General features: G+C 62.6%; 1 protein-coding gene across 1 annotated transcript in view; it reads left to right on the top strand.

Annotated features, from left to right (window-relative positions):
* The window catches only part of WNT3 (Wnt family member 3), a 75,701-nt gene that overhangs the window by 15,087 nt on the left and 38,147 nt on the right, over positions 1-22,467 (top strand). The gene's annotated exons all lie outside the window — the stretch shown is intronic.

The raw sequence follows: 22,467 nt of genomic DNA, 5'->3' as shown, positions 1-22,467 counted from the left end.
ACCCAACCCATTCTGTGGCTCCATGAATCTACAGACTCCATCTGACTCCTGCCTGCCCAGCAGCTCCTGCAGCACCCTGCCTCCTCCTCCTCTGTGCTGCTTCACTTTCATTGCAGTTTGCTCAGGAGCTCAGATCTCCCTTGGGGCTTTGGGGGGGCATGGCCTGCAGCTTCTTTGCTGGAGAATGCTGAAGGAGTCTGGGAGCTGATCAAAGCCCCCACAAGAAGAGAGCCTTTGCCTTGAGCTGAGGCAACAGTGGTGCAGAGTCCAGGATCAGAGTTTTGGAGACTCAGGTTCTACCAAACCCTTTGAAGAACTCTCACCCCAGCTCTGCTGGGGCCAGGTCTGCACTCTGCACTCATATCAGTGGGCTCAGACCTTGGGGGCAGCCCTCACTGAGCCTTTGATCTGGTAACTGCTCCCTCTCTGGAGTGTTCCAGGCCAGGCTGGATGAGGCCTTGAGCAGCCTGTGCTGGTGGGAGGTGTCCCTGCCCATGGCAGGGGGTCAGAACTGGATGAGCTTTGAGGTCCCTTCCAACCCAAAGCCTTCTGTGAGTCCTTGTGGTAGATGAGAGCTTGCAGCAAGGCAGCAGGAGGGGAATGCAATGGTCAGACACAGCCACAGTGGTGCCAGGGCTGCCACCTGCACACCAAATGGGCTGGTCCTTGGAGTTCTTGAGTGCCCAGAGGCCAGAGAGCAGCCTTCCCAAATGCTCAGGTGTGATCTTCCCCCTTTGGGTGTAGTTCTCCCTCTTCAGGGGCCTCTGGGCGAGGAATGAAGGCAGGGACCCTGCTGCTGTATAGCAAGGAGACTGCAGACAGGCAGAGAGCAGAGCAGCTCAGAAGCCCTCCCACGAGTCCTCTGTGGCTGCCTTGGAGCATCCCCAGGATTGCAGAGCCTCAGAGTGTGCTTAACTGCACAAGTCCTGGAAGCCCTTAGCAGACAAAGTGGTTAACAGAGGTAGAAGCCCTGAGCAGATCCCTGGCAGCATCCCTGCACCAAAGCCCTGGCCAGAAGCAGCTAACAGAAGCAGAAGTCCTTAGCAGCCCTGAGCTCCCCAGGCTGCTCTGCAGCTCAGAGTGGCTCTTCCTATTCTCTTTGTTCTCAATCCCTTGACCAGCAAAGCTCAACCACAGCTACAAGCTTGATACCCTTGGAGGTCTCTTCCAACCTGCTTGGTCCTGTGGCTCTGTAAGCTCAAATCTGTTCCCCAGCATGCCAAGGAGGAGGCTCCTGCAGCAGAGCCAGGGTGCCAGCATGAGGCACACATGGGAGGTGATTGCTTTGCCCTTTGCAGCCTGCTAAGGAATTGGTCAGCTGAGGAATCCTGCACAGGGCCAGCAGCTGCCCTCAGAGCAGTGGCTGCAACACCCAAGCATGGTGGAGGCTGCCACCACCCCCCCAGCAGCAGGGCTGCTCCTCTGGCCTGCACTGCAGCTCTGCTCTGACAGCCCAGGGCAGAAGTCTCAGCTCCCAGCTCTGCAGCTCTGCTCATCACACAGTACCCAAGGCCTGCATGGGCTGCAGGGCTTTTCAAACCCTCCAGGGCTTCACAGGGTCACAGCTCACAGGATGTCAGGGGTTGGAAGGGACCCAAAGGGATCATCCAGTCCAACCCCCTGCCAGAGCAGGAGCAGAGAATCCAGCTCAGGTCCCACAGGAACACATCCAGGCAGGGCTGGGAAGGCTACAGAGCAGGAGACTCCACAACCTCTCTGGGCAGCCTGCTCCAGGGCTCTGTTGAATGATTCTGCTTCTGGCTTTTCACCTGAGTCACTACAGCTGTCACCTGGGAGGTGTTTCTGCAGCTTCCTCAACACCATTGCTGCTTGGAGGCTAAAATAAGCCCCCAGCCCTTCCCTCTAACTCCTTAGACCCTCAGCAGCTTCTCTGCAGCATTCATTTTCCCAGCAACAGCTGAGAAATCCTCATCCTGCAGCCCAGCACTGCTGGGACCTGCACAGCCTGGGCAGACCCATCTCCACCCTTGCCTCCTCTCATGGAATCATAGCATCAAAGAATGCTCTGGGCTGGAAGGGGCTCCAAAGCTCCTCCAGTCCTGCCCCCTGCACTCAGCAGGGACCTCCTGCCCTGGAGCAGCTTGCTCAGAGCCCTGTGCAGCCTCAGCTGGAACAGCTCCAGGGCTGGGACCTCAGCCCCCTGCCTGGGCAGCCTGCAGCAGTGTTCCAGCAGCTCCTGCTGCAGAACTTGTTCCTCACCTCCCATCTCAGTCTGCTCTGCTCTCCTTTCAAACCATTGCCCCTGGTCCTGTCCCTGCAGGCCTTTGGGAGCAGTCCCTCTGCAGCCTTCTTGTAGCCCCTTCAGGTACTGGAAGGTTGCTCTGAGGTCTCCCTGCAGCCTTCTCTTCTCCAGGCTGAGCAACCCCAGCTCCCTCAGCCTGTCCCCACAGCAGAGCTGCTCCAACCCCCTGAGCATCTTTGTGGCCTCCTCTGGACCCTCTCCCTCAGCTCCAGGTCTCTCTTGTGTTGGGGGTCCCACAGCTGGCCCCAGCCCTGCTGGTGAGGTCTCCCCAGAGCAGAGCAGAGGGGCAGGATCCTCTCTCTCCATCTCTGGCCATGCTGCTTTGGCTGCAGCCCAGGCTGTGACCTCTTTTCCTGCATGGGCACAAAAGCCTCCTGCTCCAGCCTGTCCCCACAGCAGAGCTGCTCCAGCCCTCTGGGCATCTTCATGGCCTCCTCTGGACCCTTTCCAGCAGGTCCAAGCCCTTCCTCTGCTGAGGCCTCCACAGCTGGACACAGCTGGGTTCTCTCATGAAGGAGGCAGCTGTGGGGCAGCCCCAGTGTGGCTGCTGGCTCAGTGTCCCGCAGCAGTTTGTATCTCACATCCCCTAGAGCCCAGCACCCTCTGTGCTGCTCTGCTCTCTGTGGGGGGAGGGTCTGGAGGTGTCACTCCACAGCTCTAGACCTGGTTTCCAGGAGATTCCCTCTGTCCTTCCCATTTTGTGTCTGACATAAGCCATTCCAGATCCACTTCATCCAGCTGAGACAGGACTGAGTGGCTCAGGCTCAGCTGGGCAGCCCAGCATGGGTAGGACCAAGCTCCTTGGGTGCTCTGTGTCCTCCTAGGCCAGGCCATGTCCTTCCTGGGGCAAGCTCAGGCTGTTGATGGGAGCAGAACCATCCCTGCTGTTCCCAGTGCTGGCCTCAGGATGCAGTGAAGGGCTCTCCAAAGGCAGGCAGCCTGGGCACCCACCTTAGGTCACCCCCAAGCCACAGGAGAGCCAGGTGGGTGTCCCACACAGCACCTGAGCCATGGGCAGTGACAGAGCTGGTGGCTTACAGGGAGGGATTTCCAGCACTGACCACCACCAAGGCCTCTCCAGAGCGACCCCCAAGCTCCAGGCATGTGGAGAGAGCTTGGCTGACCAGCTGGAGATGGCCAAGATGCTGCTGGGCTGGGTGGAGAGGCCTGGCTGCCTTTGCTCTGCGTCTGCCCTGCTCCATTCTGGGCTGAGTGTCCTTCTCCTCCTCCTCCTCCCTGGCAGCAGAGGCTTCCCTCCAGCCCTGCCAGCCTGGGGAAGGAGGCAGCAAAGGAAGGTGAACCCCAGTGGTGGATGTCAAGTGGCAGTCATCAAGTGGTGGTTATCAGGTGATGGTTGTCAGGTGATGGTTGTCAGGTGATGGTTTCTGAGTGGTGGTTATCAGGTGGTGGTTATCAGGTGGTGGTTATCAAGTGATGATTGCTGAGTAGTGGTTGTCAAATGGTGGTTTCTGAGTGGTGGTTATCAGGTGGTGGCTGTCAAGTTATGGTTATTAGGTGGTGGTTATCAAGTGATGGTTATCAGGTGATGGTTTTCAGGTGATGGTTTCTGAGTGGTGGTTACCAGGTGGTGGTTTCTGAGTGTGGGCTACCTCTTTGCTGGGAATGCCCCCTGGCAGGCCTGGCAGTGGGAGGGGCGGTGAGGGGCCAGCAGCACTGACTGGTGGCCCTGGTGGCACAGGGTGCTGCCAGGACTCACCGCTCTGCAGCCAGCAGGGCTCCACACAAACCTCAGCCTCTCCCTGAGGAGGAAAGGCTCTGCAGGGCTGAAAATCTTGCTGTGTTCCTGGCAGCCACAGCCTAGGAGCCCTCGTTTGCATATGCAAATCATATGCACGTATGCAAATTGCCGGGGGAAGGATCCTCTCTGCGGCAGAGCTGCTCTCCCGTGGCGAATCTCTTGTCGCGACGAGCGGAGGGGCAGCGCCCTGCCCCAGCACCGCCGCGGAGGCCTCCGTGCGCCGCAGGGGACGGCGCGGGGCGCAGGCAGCTCCTGCCCCGCGGCTTCACCCCGGGGCCGCCTCGGCCGGCAGGGGAAGCAGCAGCAGCTCCCGAGCCCTGCCCCCGCCGGCGCCGCGCTCCCGGCGCTCGCCGGCAAGCCCGAGCCCAGCCCCGCGCCGTGCCAAGACAAAGGGCTGGAGGCAGATGCCAAATCACTTTCAAGCCCATGACAGAGCCCTGAGTCACCCGAACTGGAGCGGCTCCCCCGGAACGGGCTCGCCTGACAAAAGTGCTGTTGCTGCAGCAACACTAATCCAGGGGCAGCAGGCAGCCCTCGGCGTGCTCAGCCCGGAGCGGGGCACGGCGCAGGGCAGCGCGGGGCAGGGCAGCGCGGGGCAGGGCAGCGCAGGGCAGGGCAGCGCAGGGCAGGGCAAGGCAGCGCGGGGCAGGGCAGCGCGGCGCAGGGCAGGGCAGCGCAGGGCAGGGCAGCGCGGGGCAGCGCGGGGCAGGGCAGCGCAGGGCAGGGCAGCGCAGGGCAGCGCGGCGCAGGGCAGCGCAGGGCAGCGCGGGGCAGGGCAGCGAGGCGCAGGGCAGCGCGGGGCAGGGCAGCGCAGGGCAGCGCGGGGCAGGGCAGCGCAGGGCAGGGCAGCGCAGGGCAGCGCAGGGCAGCGCGGGGCAGGGCAGCGCAGGGCAGGGCAGGGCAGCGCAGGGCAGCGCGGGGCAGGGCAGCGCGGGGCAGGGCAGCGCGGGGCAGGGCAGCGCAGGGCAGCGCGGGGCAGGGCAGCGCAGGGCAGGGCAGGGCAGCGCAGGGCAGGGCAAGGCAGCGCGGGGCAGGGCAGCGCGGGGCAGGGCAGCGCAGGGCAGCGCGGGGCAGGGCAGCGCGGGGCAGCGCGGCGCAGGGCAGCGCGGGGCAGGGCGGGGCAGGGCAGCGCGGGGCAGGGCAGCGCAGGGCAGCGCGGGGCAGGGCAGCGCAGGGCAGCGCAGCGCAGGGCAGGGCAGCGCAGGGCAGCGCAGCGCAGGGCAGGGCAGCGCGGGGCAGGGCAGCGCAGGGCAGCGCAGCGCAGGGCAGGGCAGCGCAGGGCAGCGCAGCGCAGGGCAGGGCAGCGCGGGGCAGGGCAGCGCGGGGCAGGGCAGCGCGGGGCAGCGCAGGGCAGGGCAGCGCAGGGCAGCGCAGCGCAGGGCAGGGCAGCGCAGCGCAGGGCAGGGCAGCGCGGCGCAGGGCAGCGCAGGGCAGCGCGGGGCAGGGCAGCGCGGGGCAGGGCAGCGCAGGGCAGGGCAGCGCAGGGCAGCGCAGGGCAGGGCAGCGCGGGGCAGGGCAGCGCAGCGCGGGGCAGGGCAGCGCAGGGCAGCGCAGGGCAGCGCGGGGCAGGGCAGCGCGGGGCAGGGCAGCGCGGGGCAGCACAGCACCCTCAGCCCTGGCGATCTGCTCCTCGGGAAGCTCTTTGTTGCGGGCACGCCGCGGCAAAAGGGCTGCTGGCACTGCAGGGAGCTGCTCTGGGTGCAGGTGAAAGGCCCTGCCCCAGCTCCTTGCCCCAGCTCCCTGCCCCAGCTCCTTGCCCCAGCTCCTTGCCCCAGCTCCCTGCCCCAGCTCCCTGCCCCAGCTCCCTGCCCTGCCCCAGCTCCCTGCTCTGCCCAAACCCAGAGAGGGAGAATTGGCAAATCTTCCTCAGAGCCTGGGCTGGGACTGGAGAGGAGCCACAAGGCCGCTGGAGGCCCTGAAGGTCTCAGCTGGACCATGGATTGCCCCTCTGAACCTGGCACTGGGGAGGCTGCACCTCAAATCATGGGGTCAGGTTTGGGTCTCTCACCGCAAGAAGGACACTGAGAGGCTGGAGCAGGGCCAGGGAAAGGCAACAGAGCTGGAGAGCAGGGCTGGGGAGGAGCAGCTGAGGGAGCTGGGGGTGGTTGGTGTGGAGCAGAGGAGGCTGAGGGAGACCTCCTTGCTCTCTGCAGCTCTGAGAGGAGGCTGCAGCCAGGGGGGGGTTGGGCTCTGCTCCCCAGGCTCAGGGGATAGAAGGAGAGGAAATGGCTGAAATTGTGCCAGGGGAGGCTGAGGTTGGAGAGGAGGCAAAATGTCTTTGCTGCAGGAGTGGTCAGGGCCTGGCAGAGGCTGCCCAGGGAGGTGGTGGAGTCCCCATGGAGGTGTCCCAGGTGTGGCCATGGCACCTGGGGCCATGGCTTAGAGGCCATTCCATGATTCTGTTGGGTGAGAAGCATTCAGGTCCTGTCCTCAGCTCCTCCCTGGCAATCCCTCACACCACCAGCAGGCTCCAAGGCCATCAGTGCTGCAGCAGTGACCTCTCCCTGCACACCCCCTCAGTCCTCCTTGGCTCCCACACTGCTGTAGGAGAGGTGCATTGGAGCCAGGGCAGTGTGGTCACCACCACCAAGGGCTGGTAAGGTGCAAATGTGGCCATTGGCTGCTGGAGGCCATTCAGGAATTACCTCAGGGAGTTACACAACCTTTGGAGGGAGCTCATTCTGCCTCTTGCTGCCCCACTCAGCCTGTGGTCAAGCAAGAGGTGGAAGCCAGTTGTCCCAATTCAGTTCCAGCTCAGCGGGGTTGGAACTGGGCTTTGCCAGGGCTTGGACTTGCCCTGCTCAGAAAGAAGGTCTGGGGAGGAAGCAGCAGGAGAAAGGCCAACAAGAAGAGGAGGCTGCAGGAGAGTCAGTGTGGGAGCTCAGAGCAGGGTGGCTGTGCAGGTCAGGGCCTTGCAGTGTGGAGACTGCAAAGAGGCTTGGCAGCAGCAAAGGACAGGGCCCAGGCTGCCCCTGCAGCACTGCAGGATCATTGCCAACCCTCCCTGAGCAAGAGCTCAGCAGCACAGTCCAGGCCATGTCCAGCTCTGCAGCTCCTGTTGCAGGAAGGCTCTGGAAGGTGTCCGAGGAGGAGCAGAGGGCTGGGGCAGCTCTATCATGAAGACAGGCTGAGAGATCACAGCTCACAGGATGTCAGGGGTTGGAAGGAACCTCTGGAGAGCTTCCAGTCCAACCCCTGCCAGAGCTGGAGCAGAGAACCCAGCACAGGTCCCACAGGAACACATCCAGGCAGGGCTGGGAAGGCTCCAGAGCAGGAGACTCCACAACCTCTCTGGGCAGCCTGCTCCAGGGCTCTGGGACCCTCACAGTGAAGTTCTTCCTCATGAAGAGTTGGGGTTGTGCAGGCTGGAGAGGAGAAGGCTCCCAGGAGACCTCATTGTGGCCTTCCAGGCTCTGCAGGGGGCTCCAAGAAAGCTGGGGAGGGACTTTTGAGGGTGTCAGGGAGGGATAGGGCTGGGGGGGATGGAGCAGAACTGGATGTGGGGAGATTGAGATTGGCTGTGAGGAAGAAGTTGTTGCCCAGGAGGGTGGTGAGAGCCTGGCACAGGCTGCCCAGGGAGGTGGTGGAAGCCTCCAGCCTGGAGGTGTTTGCAGCCAGGCTGGAGGTGGCTGTGAGCAACCTGCTGTGGTGTGAGGTGTCCCTGGGCATGGCAGGGGGTTGGGGCTGGCTGAGCCTTGAGCTCCCTTCCAGCCCTGACAGCTCTGTGACTTGAGACTTCCAGAGCAGCTCTTGTGCAGAGCAGGGGGCAGGCTCCTGGCTTTCACAGGGCACTGCTGTGGGTGAGGGACAGCTCCTGGGCCAGCCTGTGTGAGCAGCATGGCTGTGGTTCCTCCAGCAGCTCCTGCTGAGCTCCTAAAAAGAAGATGAACCCTTCATGGGCTGTGCTTGCAGCTTCTCCCAGCCCTGGGGGGGATGCAGGCAGTGAGTGCCACCTGTGACAGACAAGGAGGCACAGTTTGAAGCCACACATCTGCACTGCAGCCCAGAGGACCTCATCCAGAGGTGAACAGATGAAACAGGTCAGTGGATCATGGCCTGTGCTGGGTTAGGAACTGGCTGGAGGCTGAGCCCAGAGAGTGGTGGTGAATGGTGCCACAGCCAGCTGGCGGCCAGGCAGCAGTGCTGTGCCCCAGGGAGCAGTGCTGGGCCCCAGCCTGATCAATATCTTCATTGATGATCTGGAGGAGGGCATTGAGTCCATCAGCAGTGAATGTGCGGCTGACAGCAAGCTGGGGGCAGGAGTTGAGCTGTGAGAGGGCAGCAGAGCTCTGCAGAGGGACCTGGCCAGGCTGGGCAGATGGGCAGGGGCCAAGGGCAGGAGATTGAACACAGCCAAGTGCCAGGGGCTGCACTTTGGCCACAGCAACCCCAGGCAGTGCTGCAGGCTGGGGGCAGAGTGGCTGAGAGCAGCCAGGCAGAGAGGGACCTGGGGGTAGTGGTGGACAGCAGCTGAACAGGAGCCAGCAGTGTGCCCAGGGGGCCAAGAAGGCCAAGGGCAGCCTGGCCTGCAGCAGGAAGTGTGGCCAGCAGGAGCAGGGAAGTCCTTGTGCCCTGTGCTCAGCACTGCTGAGGCCACACCTGGAGTCCTGTGTCCAGCTCTGGGCTCCTCAGGTCAGGAAAGAGGTTGAGCTGCTGGAAGGTGTCCAGAGAAGGGCAACAAAGCTGGGGAGGGGTCTGGAGCACAGCCCTGGGAGGAGAGGCTGAGGGAGCTGGGGTTGCTTAGCCTGCAGAAGAGGAGGCTCAGGGGAGACCTTCTTGCTCTCTGCAACTCCCTGCAGGGAGGTTGGAGCCAGGTGGGGGTTGGTCTCTTCTGCCAGGCACTCAGCAGCAGAACAAGAGGACACAGTCTCAAGCTGTGCCAGGGGAGGTTTAGGCTGGAGGTTAGGAGGAAGTTCTTCCCAGCAAGAGAGATTGGCCACTGGGATGTGCTGCCCAGGGAGGTGGTGGAGTCCCTGGAGGTGTTCAAGAGGGGACTGGATGAGGCCCTTGTTGCCATGGTTGAGTTGATCAGATGGTGCTGGGTGACAGCTTGGACTTGATGAGCTCTGAGGTCTTTTCCAGCCTTGCTGATTCTGTGATCCTGTGATTTGGGAAGGGAGCTCAGGGTCTTGCTCAGGTGCTGATGGCCACCTGGTGTCCCTGCTGGGGCCAGCTCCAGGCTGGGTCCTGAGCCAGCCTGCACCTCAGTGGCAGCCCATCAGGGAGGCAGCAGTGCAGGGGAGTCAGGCTGCACTCCGAGGTCCTGTCCATGGAGCACAATGGGAAGGGACCTCCCAGAGGTGCCTGGGCCTCTCCTCGGGCGGGGGAGGAACCAGCACCACCAGCTGCCAGCTCCCCAACCACCTTTGAGAATCAGAATTGCTTTGGATGGAAGAGACCTCCAGGACCATGGAGCCCAACCATGCACCCAGCACTGCCAGGGCACCACCAAACCATGGCCCTCAGCACCACATCCACACAGCCCTGAAACCCCTGTGGGGGACAGGGCCCTACCACTGCCCTGGGCAGCCTGGGCCAGGCTTTGAGAACCCTTTGGGGGAAGAAATTGTTCCCCACAGAGTCACAGAGCTGGCAGGGCTGGAAGGGAGCTCAAGGCTCAGCCAGTCCCAACCCCCTGCCATGGGCAGGGACACCTCACATCACAGCAGGTTGCTCACAGCCACCTCCAGCCTGGCTGCAAACACCTCCAGGCAGGAGGCTTCCACCACCTCCCTGGGCAGCTGTTCCCCTGCAGGGGAGCACACCAGGCTTGTGCAGTGCTCACTGAACCATCACATCCCAACCCCTCACACTCACAGGATCCTTTGGTAGGCTCTTCTCTGCAGTCCCTGCTCAAGGCAGCCCCTGCCCACTGTGGTGGTCTCCACTGCACTCCCACCTCTACGTCCCTGCTTTGCCTGCCCTGAGGAGCCCCACACTGGACATCAGATCCCACAGGTGGCCTCACAAGTGCTGAGCAGAGGGGAAGTCACAGCCCTGATGCTCCATAAGTGTCTTGCCAATGAATCCTAGAGTCCTGGATGGGTTGGGCTGGAAGGGAGCTCCAAAGCTCCCCCAGTCCTGCCCCCTGCACTCAGCAGGGACATCCTGCCCTGGAGCAGCTTGCTCAGAGCCCTGTGCAGCCTCAGCTGGAACAGCTCCAGGGCTGGGACCTCAGCCCCCTGCCTGGGCAGCCTGCTGCAGTGTTCCAGCAGCTCCTGGGGCAGAACTTGTTCCTCACCTCCCATCTCAGTCTGCTCTGCTCTAGTTTGAAGCCATTGCCCCTGGTCCTGTCCCTGCAGGCCTTTGGGAGCAGTCCCTCTGCAGCCTTCTTGTTGCCTTCTTCAGGTACTGGAAGGTTGCTCTGAGGTCTCCCTGCAGCCTTCTCTCTCCAGGCTGAGCAGCCCCAGCTCCCTCAGCCTGTCCCCACAGCAGAGGTTCTGCAGCCCTCTGATCATCTTTGTGGCCTCCTCTGGACCCTCTCCATCAGCTCCAGGTCTCTTTTCTGTGTTGGGGGTCCCACAGCTGGCCCCAGCCCTGCTGGTGAGGTCTCCCCAGAGGAGAGCAGAGGGGCAGGATCCTCTCTCTCCATCTCTGGCCATGCTGCTTTGGCTGCAGCCCAGGCTGTGACCTCTTTTCCTGCATGGGCACAAAGGCCTCCTGCTCCAGTTGCTGCCCACCAGGGTCCTCTAGCTCCTGTCTGCAGGCAGCCCCCAACCCAGCCCAGCAACCCCAGCCCAGAAGCAGACTTTGCATTTGCTCTTGTTAAGGTTCCTGAGGTTCCCCCAACACATTTCTCACCCTGCTGAGAGCAGCATCCCTGAAGCCCTGCCATGCCCTCCAGCCCATCACAACCACAGAGCCCCAGGCTGGAAGGGCCTCAAGGATCATGTGGTCCACCCTCTCCTGGCAAAGCCCAGTCTAGGCAAGCTGGCCCAGCTCCTGCCCAGCTGATGCTGAAGGTGTCCCCTGCTGCCCTGGGCAGATGATTCCAGTGCTGATTGTTCCCCTTGTGAGAGCATTTCCCCCAGTGCCCAGCTGGGATCTCCTCAGCAGTACCTTGTCCCCCAGCTCATCTTTGCCAAGGGACTCCTTGGCAGGAGGGAGTCTCCACCTCCTTTGCAGCCAACCTTTAAACACTGCAACATGGTCCCCAGCCACAGGAAGGGTTGGATGGAGGAACCTGGAAGCTGCAGGCCTGGCAGCCTGAGCTCAGTGCCAGGGAAAGGGATGGAGCAGATTATCCTGGGGGCAATAACTGCACCTGAAGGAGGCCAAGGGCTCAGGCCCAGCCAGCAGGGATTCAGGCAGGGCAGGTCCTGCCTGACCAACCTGAGCTCCTTCCATGCCCAGGTGACTGCCTGGGGGCTGTGGGCAGGCTGTGGATGTGGTCTGCCTGGACCTCAGCAAGGCCTTTGCCACCATCCCCCACAGCAAACTCCTGGCCAAGCTGTCAGCCCCTGGCTGGGACAGCAGCTCTCTGAGCTGGGTGAGGAACTGGCTGGAGGCTGAGCCCAGAGAGTGGTGGTGAATGGTGCCACAGCCAGCTGGCAGCCAGGCACCAGTGCTGTGCCCCAGGGAGCAGTGCTGGGCTCCAGCCTGTTCAATATCTTCATTGATGATCTGGGTGAGGGCATTGAGTCAGTCAGCAGCAAGTTTGCAGCTGACACCAAGCTGGGAGCAGATGTTGGTCAGTCAGAGGGCAGAAGGGCTCTGCAGAGGGACCTTGACCGACTGCACAGCTGGGCAGAGGCCAACAGGATGGCATTCAACAAGTCCCAGTGCCAGGGGCTGCACTTTGGCCACAGCAACCCCAGGCAGTGCTGCAGGCTGGGGGCAGAGTGGCTGAGAGCAGCCAGGCAGAGAGGGACCTGGGGGGAGTGGTGGACAGCAGCTGAACAGGAGCCTGCAGTGTGCCCAGGGGGCCAAGAAGGCCAAGGGCAGCCTGGCCTGCAGCAGGAGGAGTGTGGCCAGCAGGAGCAGGGAAGTCCTTGTGCCCTGTGCTCAGCACTGCTGAGGCCACACCTGGAGTCCTGTGTCCAGCTCTGGGCTCCTCAGGTCAGGAAAGAGGTTGAGCTGCTGGCAGGTGTCCAGAGAAGGGCAACAGAGCTGGGGAGGGGTCTGGAGCACAGCCCTGGGAGGAGAGGCTGAGGGAGCTGGGGTTGCTTAGCCTGCAGGAGAGGAGGCTCAGGGGAGACCTTCTTGCTCTCTGCAACTCCCTGCAGGGAGGTTGGAGCCAGGTGGGGGTTGGGCTCTTCTCCCAGGCAAGCAGCACCAGAACAAGAGGACACAGTCTCAAGCTGTGCCAGGGGAGGTTTAGGCTGCAGGTGAGGAGAAAGTTCTCCTCGTTCATCACTGGGATGTGCTGCCCAGGGAGGTGGTGGAGTCACTGTCCTGGAGGTGTTCCAGAGGGGATTGGATGTGGCACTTGGAGCCAGGGTTTAGTCATGAGGTCTGTGGTGCCAGGTTGGACTTGAGGTCTCTTCCAACCTTGGTGACACTGTGACACTGTGACACTGACACTGTGATGCTGTGGTGAGGAGGTCTCCCCTGAGCCTTCCTTACTCCAGGCTGAACCAACTCAGCTCTCAGCCTTTCCTCACATGGCAGCTTCCCAGTCCTTGGATCATCTTGGTGGTCCTTCTCTGGACCCTCTGCAGCCTGCCCACAGGGTCAGATGCCAGTGAGACTCTGAGCCTCTGGCCAGGAGGAGTTTTTCAGCCCAGTGGTGCACCCCCCTGCAGCCCCTCTGGCCAGCACTGATTTCATCTTCTTTTCCATGGAGCTACCATGGAGGATAGCTCAGGGCAGGAGCCCCTGCTGCTCTCCCAGCACAGAGCAGAGCTGCTCACACCACCACAGGCAGCTCTCACCCTGGCCAGGCACAGGTTGCTTTTGCTAGGGCCATGCTGCCTGCTCCCAGGCAGCCTCTTGTCCCCCATGGGCCTGGGCAGGGCTCCCAGGAGGATTTTCCTCCACAGCCTTCTCCAGCTGAGGCTGTTTCCCATGCCCAGCTGCTGCAGCTGGGGCTTCTGGGCAGCCAGGCTGCCCCCCACCTTTAAAGGTGCAGTGTTGGCCATGGTTTGGAGCAGGAGACCACAGAGCCAGCTGCACCTTGGAGGCAGCTGACCATGGCCAGCAGAACCTGGGACACCTGAACTGCCCTCAGCAGTGTGGACATGTCAGGTGCTGCCTCCCAGCAGCCCTGCAAGCTTCTGTGGCTGAGCAGAGAAGGCTTCCAGAGGTCTGTTGAGCTGCAAAAGCCTTAGGAGCACTGGAAGCATCCCTGGGAAGGAGGCTGAGATGTGCTGGTCCTGGACAATGGGCAGGAGACAAGGGAAGGCAGCAGGTTGGCATTGGACCAGGGGATTCAGGCTGCTTAGAAAGCTCTTCTCTAGGAGGTGGCACAGCCCTGGGACAGAGGCACAGAGCCACAGAACAGATCTGGTTGGAAGAGAGCTCCAAGCTCACCCAGTCCAGCCCCTGACCCAGCACTGCAGGCTCAGCACCAAACCATGGCCCTCAGCACCAGGGCCCTGCTGCTTGCACACCCCCAGGCCTGGGCACTGCAGCACTGCCCTGGGCAGCCTCTGCCAATGGCTGAGATCCCTTCCAGGGCAGAAAGATTTCCTGAGCTCCAGCCTGAGCCTCCCCTGGGGCAGCTTGGAGCCATTGCCTCTGCTCCTGGCCCTTGTCCCCAAGGAGCAGAGGCTGTCCCCTCCTCACTGCAACCTCCCTGCAGGGAGCTGCAGAGAGCAAGGAGCTCTCCCTCAGCCTCCTCTGCTCCAGCCTGAACCCTGCCAGCTTCCTCCTCACAGCCCAGGGGCTCCAGGCCCTTCTCCAGCCTGGCTGCCCTGCTCTGGACAGGCTCCAGCCCCTCAGTGTCCTTCCTGGAGTGAAAGCCAGAGCTGAGCACAGCACTGAGCTGTGGCCTCCCCAGTGCTGAGCACAGGGGGATGGTCACCTCCTGGCCCTGCTGCCCACCCTGCTTCTGACCCAAGCCAGGCTGCCCTTGGCCTTCTTGGCCCCCTGGGCACTGCTGGCTCCTGGTCAGTGACTGCCAACCAGCACCCCCAGGGCCCTTCCCAAGCTGCAGCCTCCCAACCACACCTCCTCAGTCTGTACTCCCCATGGGGTTGTTGTGACCCAGGTGCAGGACAGGGTCCTGTGGAGCTGGGCAGTCCTCACCCTTGGATGCTGGCTTGGCAAATCCATCACCAATCTGATGTGTAGAATAGAATCAACCAGGTTGGAAGAGACCTTTGAGCTCATCCAGCCCAACCTCTCCCACAGCACCATCTGAGCAACTCAACCATGGCACCAAGGGCCTCAGCCAGGCTGTTCCTGAACACCTCCAGGGCTGGGGACTCCAGCACCCCCCTGGGCAGCACATCCCAGGGGAGAGCAGAGTCGCAGCCAGGCACTGCCAGCTCCGTGCTCCGCAGGGCTGCAGCTGAGCCGAGAGCTGGCAGCCGCAGTCCTGCTCCCAGCCACCATCCCCTGCACAAACCTCTGCCCCTGGGAGCAGCTCAGGGCTTCGGGAGGCTGCTGCCTGCAGGGCTAAGGCTCCCTGGGGACGGTGGGCAGCTGAGCAGGGCCACAGGAGCTGCTGGGAGGTCAGCAGGCTGCCTCAGCTCCGGCCCCAGACAGCAGTGAGAGCTGCTGAGGGAGCTCCTGGCCAGCCTTGGTCAGGGGATGTGGGGCAGGGGGGGTCCCTGTGACTGGGGGGGGTCCTGGTGGTGATGTGGGGCAGGGGGGGGTCCCTGTGACCGGGGGTGGTCCTGGTGGTGATGGGGGGCTGGGGGGGTCCCTGTGACCGGGGGGGGGTCATGGTGATGATGTGGGGCAGGGGGGGGGCCCTGTGACTGGGGGGGGTCATGGTGATGATTTGGGGCGGGGGAGGTCCCTGTGACCGGGGGGGGTCATGGTGATGATCTGGGGCAGGGGGGGTCCCTGTGACCAGGGTGGGGTCCTGGTGATGATCTGGGGCAGGGGGGGTCCCTGTGACCGGGGGGGGTCATGGTGATGATCTGGGGCAGGGGGGGTCCCTGTGACCGGGGGGGGTCATGGTGATGATCTGGGGCGGGGGAGGTCCCTGTGACCTGGGGAGGGTCATGGTGATGATTTGGGGCAGGGGGGGTCCCTGTGACCTGGGAGGGTCCTTGTGATGATCTGGGGCAGGGGGGTCCCCTGGTCCTTGTGATGAGGTGGGGCACAGGGGGGTCCCTATGACCAGGGTGGGGTCATGGTGATGATCTGGGGCAGGGGGGGTCCCTGTGACCGGGGGGACTGCTCTGGGCCCTGTAGCTGAAGCTGGCTCTGCTCTGGAGCCATCACTCAGAGCCCAGCTGAGACTAGGAGGAAGGTGCTGAGAAGGCAGCATGGGAGGGAGCCAGGCAGGCCCTGGGGTGCTGGGAGCAGCTCCACTGCTGTCTGCAGGCAGTGGCTGCTTCTGCACCAGGAGCTGCAGGCAGAGCCCGTGGGAGAGGGTGGCAGCTTTGCAGAGCTTGTGTGGATCAGGAGGGAATGGGGCAGAGGATGCAAGGAAGAGCTGCAGGGGACAGAGGAAGGTTCCTCAGTGCTCTTTGAGAGGAGCACTTCAGCACCAGGAGCACTGCCCTGGGAGGGTGCTCAGCACAACCATTCTGGGGAGCCCAGCACCCTCTGACCAGCTCTAGGGCCTCCAGGATCCATCCAGCCTGGGGCCAGGCTCTGCTCAGTGCTGCCCAGGGACAGCACAAAGGCACAAACTGCACCCCAGGAGGCTGCACCTGAGCAGGAGGAGAAACTTCTGTGGTGTGAGGCTGCTGGAGGCCTGGAGCAGGCTGCCCAGAGAGGTTGTGGAGTCTCCTGGGGTGGAGAGCTTCCAACCCCCCTGGGCACTGTGCCCCTGGGCAGGCTGCTGTGGGAGCCCTGCTGGGGCAGGGGCTGGGCTGGGTGAGCTCCAGAGGTCCCTTCCAGCCTCTCCATGCTGGGGCCTGGGACTTCAAATTCCTGAGCTGACTTAGACTCCTTCCACACAGGACTGCTCCTGTGTTACTCACTGATAGCTCAGAGCCTCTGCCCAGGCACTGATAGGATAGGATAGGATAGGATAGGATAGGATAGGATAGGATAGAATAGAATAGAATAGAATAGAATAGACCAGGCTGGAAAAGATCTTTGAGATCATCCAGTCCAACCTCTCCCCCAGCACCATCTGAGCAACTCAACCATGGCTCCAAGGGCCTCATCCAGGCTCTTCCTAAACACCTCCAGGGATGGGGACTCCACCACCTCCCTGGGCAGCACATCCCAGTGGCCAATCTCTCTTGCTGGGAAGAACTTTCTCCTCCCCTCCAGCCTGAACCTCCCCTGGCACAGCTTGAGACTGTGTCCTCTTGTTCTGGTGCTGCTTGCCTGGCAGAAGAGCCCAACCCCCACCTGGCTACAGCCTCCCTGCAGGGAGTTGCAGAGAGCAAGAAGGTCTCCCCTGAGCCTCCTCTTCTGCAGGCTAAGCAACCCCAGCTCCCTCAGCCTCTCCTCCCAGGGCTGTGTCCCAGACCCCTCCCCAGCTTTCTTGCCCTTCTCTGGACACCTTCCAGCAGCTCAACCTCTTTCCTGACCTGAGGAGCCCAGAGCTGGACACAGGACTCCAGGTGTGGCCTCAGCAGTGTTGAGCAGGAGTCACCCCTAGGCTAGAGAAGAAATCAGGACCATTGACTTCCCAGAAGCTTCTCTTTTAGTCCACAGCTGAATCACAGCACCACAGAGCTGTCAGGGCTGGAAGGGACCTCAAGGACCATCCAGTTCCAAGCCCCCTGCCATGGGCAGGGACACCTCACACCACAGCAGGTTGCTCACAGCCACCTCCTGGGCTGCAGGAGGCAATGGCTCACTGGGAGCAGTCAGACCCTGCTGGGATCAGCTCCCAGGGGCAGTGGTGGGTCCTGGGCCCTGGGCCCCAGCCTGGCAGGGTGCTGAGCCAGCTCAGCCCAGCTCCACCAGCACCCAGCAAGGTTGCAGCAGGGGATCCCTGGGGTCCCTTCCAAGCTGGGATTCTGTGACAGGTGCAGAGGATCACTAGGGCAGGAATCTGGCAAGGCACAGCCCGGGGGGCTCTCAGCCTTTGTGAGCCCAGAGGAAAAGCCTCTCCTGCCAAGGCCACCCCCGAGGGTGCTGCCCAGGGGTGAGGAGCTGCTGCCCTCTGGCTCAGGCCAGCTCCTCTCGGGGGAGCAGCGCTGGGGCTGGAGCCTGGGGGTGTTGGAGGGGCTGCAGCAGGAGCTGCTCGTTTGTCTGTGCCTTTGAACCCTGCTCCTTTGCATTCTGCTGCTCTCAGTCCCCACTCCCCAGCCTTTGTCTGCCCCTCTTCTGCTGGACGCAAAGTCTTAATCTTCCCCTTCTGCTCACTGTAACTGAATAATCTCTCAGGAGCCTTCCCAACAGACTGATCAAACTGGCAGCGTGAGCCGCTGCCTCCGCTCGCTGCTAGCGCTCTTTTGTCTGCTTCCCGTGTCGAACATCCTCCTTACCCCGGGCAGGAGGCTCCCGGCAGCGCCCTCCCTGCAGCCACGGCCGCGGCAGCCGCAGCTCCCGGCCGGGGAAGGCAGCTGCGGCTGGCGCAGGGCTCGATCGAGGCAGCAGCAGTACAACCCCAGCTCCCGGGAGGGAGGCTGCAGGCAGCCTGGCAGCTCGGTAATCCACCCCCTAAAGGTGACACCGAGCCCTGCCCCCCTGGATGTCTCACTTAGCCTGGCTGAGCGCCCCGGGAGCTGCTGGCAGCCTCACGGAGATGCTGCTGCAGAGGGCTCCACAGCCCGGCCCGGCCCCAGCCCGGCGCTGAGGCTGCTGCAGGAGCTGCTGCTGGGCAAGAGGAGGCTCAGGGGAGAGCTCAGTGCTCTCCACAGCTACCTGCAGGGAGGTTGCAGCCAGCTGGGGGTTGGGCTCCTCTCCCAGGCAAGCAGCACCAGAACAAGAGGACACAGTCTCAAGCTGTGCCAGGGGAGGTTCAGGCTGGAGGGGAGGAGAAAGTTCTTCCCAGCAAGAGAGATTGGCACTGGGGATGTGCTGCCCAGGGAGGTGGTGGAGTCCCCAGCCCTGGAGGTGTTCAGGAGGAGACTTGGAAGGGTGCTTGGTGCCATGGTTGAGTTGCTCAGATGGTGCTGGGGGAGAGGTTGGACTGGATGAGCTCAAAGGTCTCTTCCAACCTGGTTAATTCTATCCTATCCTATCCTATCCTATCCTATCCTATCCTATCCTATCCTATCCTATCCTATCCTATCCTATCCTATCCTATCCTATCCTATCCTACCCCTGCACTGCTGCCCACAGCTCTGGGCACTGCCAGGGGCTCACACTGCCCCAGAGCCTGACTCTGGCTCACAACTCATCTTAGAGTCATAGAAGCAGGGAGTGGGTTGGGGTGAACAGGACCTGCAAAGCTCACCCAGGCCAAGCCCTGCAGCCTGCAGGGACAGCCCCAGCCAGAGCTGCTCACAGCCCCACACAGCCTCCCCTGCACTGGTGCCAGGCATGGGGCAGCTCCCACTTCCTAACTCTGTTGATCCTCCCTCCTGCCCTGGTACTGTGGGCAAAGAGAGGGTTTGGCAAGGGGGAAGTGGAGTGGCCAGGGGGACATGGAGTGGCCAGGGGGAAGTGGAGTGGCACAGGAGGCAGCTGGCCAGTCCCAGCCAGGGGGTGAGCAGCAGGAAGCTCAGTCTTGGAGAACAGCCCCTGGCATCCTCCACTGCCCTCTCCCTTTCCTGAGCACTCCACCTCCCACAGCCAGCTGCAGGACCCAAGGGATGAGTGCTGAGGGTCCCCTCAGGGGTCCTCCAGGCTGTTACCTCTCTCCAGCCAAACCCAGCTGCCTCCCACCTGGCAGAGCAAAGCCCTGGAGCCACAGGATGGTTGGGCTGGAGGACACCTCCCATCTCCTTCAGTGCCAGCCCCCAGCCATGGGCAGGGACCTCCCCCAGCCCAGGCTGCTCAGGGCCTCATCCAGCCTGGTCCTGAGCACCTCCAGGGAGGGGGCAGCCACAGCCTCCCTGGGCAGCAGGCTCTCACCACCCTCGCTGTCAAGAATTCCTTCCCCACTGCAGTCTCCCTCTCCCTCCCTCAGTCAGAGACCCTCTCCTCTCGTCCTGGCACACAGTCCTGGCACAGGTCCCCTCCAGCTTCCTCCCAGGAGCCTTTAAGCACTGAAAAGCTGCAATGAGATCTCCCCAGAGCCTCCTCTGCTCCAAGGCAGTCTAAGCAGCTGCCCCTCTCAGCAGCTGCAGACTCAGCTCTCCACCTCTCTTGCCCTTGCCAGTCCCTGCTGCCCCCTGCCCAGCACTGCCACCCCTGCCCTCGACTCAGCTCTGAGCAGAGCCCAAACCAGGCTGAGCTGCCGAATGATCAGCACCAGCCCAGCCAAAGCTCACTGCAGTTAGGGGCAGGGCAGCCCTGGGACACCAGGGGAAGAGCTGGGGAGCCTGAGGGGCATTGAGAGGAGCGTGGCCAGCAGGGCCAGGGAGCTTCTCCTCCCCTCTGCTCTGCCCTGCTGAGACCTCACCTGCAGTATTGCATCCAGCTCTGGGCTCCCCAGCCCAGGAGGGACAGGGATCTGCTGGAGAGAGTCCAGGGGAGGCTGCAAGGATGCTGAAGGGACTGCAGCACTGCCTGGGGAGGAGAGGCTGAGAGGGATCTGATCAATGGCTATCAATAGCTGAGGGCTGGGGGGCAGGAGGGAGGGCCAGGGCCAGGCTCTGCTCACTGTGCCCTGGGATAGGCCAAGGGGCAGTGAATGGAAACTGCAGCACAGGAGGTTCCAGCTCAGCATGAGGAGGAACTTCTGCCCTGTGAGGGTCCCAGAGCCCTGGAGCAGGCTGCCCAGAGAGGTTGTGGAGTCTCCTGCTCTGGAGCCTTCCCAGCCCTGTCTGGATGTGTTCCTGTGGGACCTGTGCTGGGTTCTCTGCTCCTGCTCTGGCAGGGGCTGGACTGGAAGCTCTGCAGGGGTCCCTCTCAAGCCCTGGCATGCTGTGAGCTGGGACACTTGCAGGCAGGGCAGGTCACACCTCCTGCTTTGTTGGATGGCAGCCCAGCAGCAGCCTGCAGGCTCAGGGGGTGGGGGGTGGGGGGCAGGCTCTCCCCAGGAGCACAGCTCACACCATGCCTGCAGGGCAGCAGGAGCTGAGGGCAGCAAGGAGCAATCACCGAGGCTGAGCTCAGGTCATGCTCCAGCAGAGCCCTCTGGCCCTGGGCAGGACCTGGAGCCTGCCCTGGTCCTCTTCACCCAGGCAAGCCCTCGGGGGGCCACTGTCTGGGACTCCAGGGCAGGCCCAGCTGGGCTGCTGTGAGAAGTCCTTCTGCACTCTGCTTTGCTGCAGTGTGGCCTCCCTGCTCTGCAGGGACCAGGTTGGCTTTGCTGCTTCAGTGCCTGCCTGCCCAGGGAGGCTGGGACACAGCCCCTGGAGAGCTGAACCTGGCCCCAGGCACAGGGAGAACAGGAGGTGCCCTCAGCTCTGTGTCAGCCACACAGCTTAGGAGGGGAGAGAAAGAAATCCATGAGGGTCAAGGGGAGAGTCCTGCATCTGGGAAAGCCCAACCCCAGGGAGCATCCAGGCTGGGGCTGGCCTGCTGGAGAGCAGCTCTGGGGAAAGCAACCTGGGGGTGCAGCAGGATGCCCAGGAGCCAGAATGTGCCCTGGGGGCCAAGGAGGCCAAGGGCATCCTGGGGGGGATTAGAAGTGGGGTGGGGAGTGGGTCAGAGAGGTTCTCCTCCCCCTCTGTTCTGCCCTGCTGAGGCCACAGCTGGAATCTTGTGTCCAGTTCTGGGCTCCTCAGCCCAAGAAGGACCTCAGGGAACTGCTGGAGAGAGTCCAGCCCAGGGGCACAGAGCTGCTGCAGGCAGTGGAACATCTCCTGTGGGGCCAGGCTGAGGCAGCTGGGGCTGGGAGCTGGGAGCAGAGCAGCCTGAGGGGTGCAGGGCTGGAGCCAGGCTCTGCTCAGGGCTGGCCAGGGACAGCACAGGGGGCACTGGGGGCAAGCTGGAGCAGAGGAGGTGCCAGGGGACCAGGAGGGGAAACTTTGTCCCTGTGAGGGTGCAGAGCCCTGGGGCAGGCTGCCCAGAGAGGGGAGAAGCTCTGCAGAGCTCTGCAGAGCTTCCAACCCCCCTGGCTGTGTTCTGGGTGTCCTGCCCTGGGTGCCCTGCCCTGGGTGATGCTGCCCTGGTGCCCTGCCCTGGTGCCCTGCCCTGGCAGGGGGCTGGGCTGGCTGAGCTCTGCAGGTCTCTTCCCACCCCTGGCACTGTCATTCAGTGACATCAATGCTTTCTGAAGTGGCAGCACCCAACATGTCCTGGTCCTTGCTCCCCTCTCATCACCCAGATGAACCTTTGCCCTCTCCAGGTCTCAGCCTGGCCTTGCTCTGGCACTTCCCTAACATCTTCCACATCAAACAACTTCAACTCTTCTGGTAGCTACCCCTGTGAGACACCACCCCCCCGGGCCCACAGACCCCCCTGGCCCTGCCCAGCAGAGGCAGCAGAGCAGGCAGGGCTGCAGGGAGGCTCAGCCTCCCGGGGGGAGCTGCAGCATGCTGCCTCTGTCCGAGCTGCAGGCTCATTGCCCAGGGATGTCTCTCAGCTGCTGGTTGTCACCTGCAGCCCATCAGAGGGCTCAAGATGTGCAGAAGCCTTTGCAAATAAGCTGTGGTGTGGCTGTCCCACAGCCATGTCCATGCAGGGCAGCTGCAGGTGCCTGCAGCCTTCCTCAGCCTCCTGGGAGCTCTGTTCTCTCCTCCTCAGTCCCATGTGTCCTCATGCAGCCACAGGTGACACTCATGTCACCAGGGGAGCAGAGCACAGGCTCACAGGATGTCAGGGGGTGGAAGGGACCTCTGGAGAGCTTCCAGCCCAGCCCCTGCCAGAGCAGGAGCACAGAACCCAGCACAGGTCCCACAGGAACACATCCAGACAGGGCTGGGAAGGCTCCAGAGCAGGAGACTCCACAACCTCTCTGGGCAGCCTGCTCCAGGGCTCTGGGACCCTCACAGTGCAGAAGTTCCTCCTCATGCTGAGCTGGAACCTCCTGTGCTGGAGCTTCCATCCATTGCCTCTTGGCCTATCTCAGGGCACAGTGAGCAGAGCCTGGCCCTGTCCCCTCCTTCCTGACCCCCAGCCCTCAGCTATTGATAGACATTGATCAGATCCCTCTCAGCCTTCTCCTCTCCAGCCTGAACACCCCCAGGGCTCTCAGCCTCTCCTCACAGGGCAGGTAAGCTGCTTCCCCTTCTGCCCCCAGACCAGAGCCTGCTCCCCCAAGCCACAGCAGTGCTGGCAAGGGACCAGGCCTGCAGCCCAGCCCCTCCTGGAGCAGATAGACTAGACTAGATGTGAATAGAATAGAATAGAATAGAATAGAATAGAATAGAATAGAATAGAATAGAATAGACCATGTTGGAAAAGACCTCAGAGATCATCCAGT

Source organism: Dryobates pubescens, chromosome 36 (genome assembly GCF_014839835.1).
Source record: "Dryobates pubescens isolate bDryPub1 chromosome 36, bDryPub1.pri, whole genome shotgun sequence".
Classification (NCBI taxonomy): domain Eukaryota; kingdom Metazoa; phylum Chordata; class Aves; order Piciformes; family Picidae; genus Dryobates; species Dryobates pubescens.
Note: the sequence above shows the minus strand (reverse complement) of the source record. Positions and strands in the feature narration are given on the sequence as shown.